This window comes from Choristoneura fumiferana, chromosome 16, assembly GCF_025370935.1.
Source record: "Choristoneura fumiferana chromosome 16, NRCan_CFum_1, whole genome shotgun sequence".
Classification (NCBI taxonomy): domain Eukaryota; kingdom Metazoa; phylum Arthropoda; class Insecta; order Lepidoptera; family Tortricidae; genus Choristoneura; species Choristoneura fumiferana.
The window spans coordinates 12,243,785-12,248,921 of NC_133487.1; positions in this window are offsets into that span (position 1 = coordinate 12,243,785).

The window sequence follows — 5,137 nt, forward strand, 5'->3', positions numbered from 1 at the left end:
TACAATCAAGATATTCATTATATTTTCTAGACCTGTGGTTTTTTCGATTTTTGTAAATGCTTTATTAGTCTGTAATTCTTGTGCAAAGCTGACATCTTTTTTTTGTCGACTTTTAAGCTCCTGAAATTCTGATAAGTATTACACATTTATATGAAAATCTAAAAAACCACAGGAATAGATAATTACGTCTAGTCCATACTTACAAAATTTCTGTCGCCTAGTATTCAAATGAGACCGGGACTACGTTTGTATGGAAAATGGAACGAAGAGACTTATCTTAAGCGGTAACTACTTACCGGAAGATGCAGGGTGGGTAGCTCCTCTACCAGGTAGACTAATGACCTGGTGAAGATGTCAAGGATCCGTTGGATGCAGACGCCGCTGGACTGGTAATTGTAACGTTCTTTGGAGGAGACATGTCCAGCAGTGGATGTTTTTCGGCTGACGATCGTGATGATGTTAACCTCGCCTTAGCGATAATGAGATGACATAAATAATACGGGACACATGGCACCAATTAATCAAAAACTAATCAGCTTGTAAGTATACAACTTGTTCGGTTAAAGTATAATAACTCTAACTGGTAACCAACTGGTTGTAGTATGGGCTGTACAGAAATAAAAAGTGTAAGTATATTGAATAGCATTTCTAGAAGAAAAATGTGATTATTTGCAGTAGAACTTGCCATGGATGTCAAAACTGACGATACCAAACAACATTATAGCAGACTAGCCGTTACCCGCGACTCTGTCCGCGTAGAATTTGTTTATCGCTATCCCGCGGGAACTAAGCCATTTTCTGGGATAAAAACTATCCTATGTCCTTCTGCGGGACTCGATCTATCTGTATACTGAATCTCATCTAAATTGGTTTAATAGTGTAGACGTGATGAAGTAACAAATAAACATACAAACAAACCGACTTACAAACTTTCGCATTTATAATATTAGTGGGATTGCTTCAAGCACAGTGTTCTTAGAAACTTCACTTTGCTATAAATACCTAAAAATAGTATAGTCACTATAATTTACACCAGATACAAAGTTCTGAACGTTACTAAGCTAACAAAGAACTTTGCAGTCTTGTCTAGTGCAGATCCAAGCTTATTTTATTAATTAAACGTAAGTAGATAGTATTAAAAAATGCTGAAATAAACAAGCAAGTTAGATACGACTCCGATATTATTCCGATCCGCATTAGCGATCACTTCAAATAGCGAACCTACTGTGTTTAAAAATAAAGTTGTGTTAAATACTTGTGATGTCACAATAATAATATTGTAAATCTGTTTAAAAAAATATACCTCAATGAGTTTCTTGCCAGTTTCTTCTCAACAGAGGTTTTTCTGAATCGGTGGTAGTTTTTTTTGACATTCATAAGTGCTTGTTATAGCCTAAATTGAATAAAGATATTTTGACTTTGACTTTGAAGACTCATACAAAAATGTGTCGAATGTGAAATACCTTTTCATTTTATAAAGTCTATAACTTGACGATTAATAAGTAATGAACGATCCAAATAATTTAAAATAAAATTATGGGATTACTAAAATAATTTATGCTTTAGTATAGGTACTTACTGCTATAAATAGCTACTATTTATTCGTGATCATTTAAATGGGGCAACCTACAAAAGCCACGGGGCAACATTAACAATTAAAACATTGTAACCTACGGCCATCCTATCTTTACTCTAAGTGTTTTCTGACATTAATTGGTCATAACACACGCCCACACGTCTGAAAGTAACAAATCACGAAACTAAAGCCACGTGACACAATTGACCGCAAAAAATCGCTCGCTCGTTGATTGAAAACGGGCGTATTCAATAATCCATTAAACCGGAGCTGGAGTTTTGACAGATGACGTGCGAGGATGGCGTCGTATGACTGATGCGCAACCTGGGGCGGCCGACAGAGGGCGCGGACAGAGAGCAGTAGATAGCGGTTACTAGAACCTTCTCACCTTCTCTTTCTGCCCTCACCCACACTGTGTGAAGAAAGAAATGGTAATAACGATCGTGATTTCATTTCAAACTGCATTAGACAATAAGGACTTCGTGATGTACTGAAAAGAATAAAATAGATCAGGACAATCTTACCAAAAAGTCCATAATAATAAACTACGAAGCATGATGATGAAGTACGCGCAATAAACCCTTCTGGATATGTCGATATCAGTCGCTCAGTCTGTCCGTTTTCTTCTGAGTCAGTTGGAAAATAACGCACTGCAAGTGCGCAAACGTCATGGTTACAGAATAGATATATGGTGTTGGGTTAGTCAAGTAATAACCAGCATTAAATTTGAATTGATTGCGAAAAACACATTGAAACATCGCCAGTAAAACATATTATAGAGTACAACGCGCTATTTTACAATGCAATGCAACGCTAAATTGATTTAATAGGAATCATTAAATATGGCCCAAGCCCCCTTGTTCTGAGAGGAGGCCTGTGCTCAGCAGTGGGACGTATATAGGCTGGGATGATGATGATGATTAAATATTTACTGTATTCGCGTGAAGAACTTCTTAGCATAAGAATTGCCTTTTATCTCTTCATTTTTTATAGCAGTTAGAACGCTATTCGTATGCTAAATTTAATTAAAATTAAATCAATAGAGCTAATTTATATTAAGCTTTAACTTATATCCTGACTCCTGGGAGGTGAATAATTATCTCGACAGATGGTCGTGATAGGTTGAAATGTTAGAGCTGCATTCCTGTATGAAACGTGGTTGGTAGTTCAGCTGCAGGCCGAATGACGTCACCACGATCACGCTATTGCCATACTGTTAGAAGTTGGCACACTAGTAACTAATATTCCTAGCTATGACTTGTTTTATGACACTACAAGTTAGAATGCTACAAAGTCTACGACATAACATATCACACAAATGTCACAACTGTTACCATCGCATTCTGAGATTTGAAACTTCTAACTTCATAAAACGCTCATAAACTTCGATCCTTTAGAATAAATACCTCATATATTTTAGTGAAGTGAAGGGTAAGAAAGAAGTTTCACGATTCATAATAATATTTCCGCAATGAGGATGTTGGTAAAGTGCAGGTAGTATAATAGCAAAATTTATATTTACTGTTTCACACCTCAATGTAAAATTGTTACAAGAAAAAGTATCGTAATTCAAAAACTTTCGCGGTGCTGTGTTTTGCACTTCCGTATTATCACTTTAAAAGGAAGCCAACACCGGAGAGATTAACCATGTATCTTGTATAAGCACCAAAGTATTCGAAAACTGGGAGTGTTCTATTTCATACTTTCCCCTACTTGGGAATTGCATCGATGTTTCTAAAGTTTGCAGCTATTCTAAACTATATAGGGTGTTGAAGATTTGTTGTTCCATATTCCTAAACGGGTTGGAATAGGTGACAATAGAACGTCTTTTATACTTAACTTTACGATAGCTGCTTTTCTTCTATAGGTGCAGTTTTTGAAAGTTGAAGAGATTTGTTTTGTACGCGCACAATGAAAATTGCATTCTTCATTATTAGAAAAGTGCAACTAAGGTATTCTACTACTCATAAGATAAATTTGTTAAAGTAGAAACAGTTTTCCAACATTTTTTTAACATTACTGATGGAAAGTATTATTTTTGACAATTTGAATATTTAACATCGTGATGCTGTTTATATTTTATCGATAGTGATTGATGAGACAGCTGCTACCTACGGTTCTTCTGATGAAAATAAATATTCGCCCAAATACATCCTTAATTTATTAAAGTTCACTGACACACATGATCATTAATTTTGCGTAATTACAAGTCAAAGGTGACTATATATTTTGCGATATGATTAAATGAGCATTCTCGGCTCATACGTCCCACTGAAAGACACCGATCTACTTTTAAAATTAGAGAGCTTGGGCCATAGTTTTCATGCGGGCCCACTTCTGGTAGGAAATTCACACACAAGGTGCAAGTATCCCCACGATTTTTTTCCTTCATACTAACGTATATGGTAAATTTCAATGTACAACACATTCATTTCGAAAAGGCTTGAACTCACGACCCAATGCTGGGGATGCAGTAAATCAAACTAACTAGACTAGGCGAGTAGGCCTGGACCACAAGCTCATGTAGACTATCAAACACAGGAAGGTTGCCTACCTCGGACATATTTTCCGTCACGAGAAATACGACTTACTGCAACTTATTATGATGGGCAAAGTTGCTGGTAAACGCTGTGTTGACCGAAGAAAAAAGTTTTGGTTAAGAAACATTCGAGAGTGGATCGGAGTCACGAGTGCTGCTGATCTGTTCCACCTCGCGAAGGACAAGAAGAAATATTCTCAGTTGATGGCCAACCTCCAGTTATTGGAGAGGCACCACAAGAAGAAGAACTAGACTACAAGGACTAATATAGGCAATTGTTATAGGACGATCTTTTGAAAAATTTGTTTCATTTTTTTGCACAAAACAAATACAAATAGTTATGCCACAACACAGACGACACATTTTCAAAAGCAAGTAACATCCAAGATTACTCGTAGCTAACAAATGTAAATAATTAACCCGTGCACATTTAGATCTAAAAGTCTTTTCGTTTCTTGGTTTGTGTTGTGGCAGTTTTTTTACCAAGCAACATGATTGTACTCGTAGTTAGCGATACAGCCCAACCAAAAGTGGTTCGTCCCAGGCCATGTAAGAGCGATCGAGTTACAGCGACAGTGGAACATATAGGTACATTTTAACATACAATACCCAGTGGGCGTCACATACAACAATATTCAGTCCGGCCATTACTAGACTCTAGCTGAGGATATGCTTGTTATTATTTCAAAGTCAAAATGCATGACCACAGTAAGCGAATGTTACTACGAAATATAATATTAAATAATATTAGTGTATTTTTATTTTTATATTGCAGCAAAAAAGTAACTGCATTTCAAAATTGAGAGAGACAGAAACATATTAAATTTTTAATGCCATACCTATCTAGTTTAGAGACCTATCTAGTTAAATAGTTTACTTACAACGTATGAGCTTTTTTAACTTGAAATGATTTAAACCTATGATTATTTCGCGGCTGAATGCGCGCACGCTGGCAATGGCATGTATTTAACAACTCGAAGTGGCAACTTGACGAAGGTTGTTAGCAGTTACTTGTGCTGTAA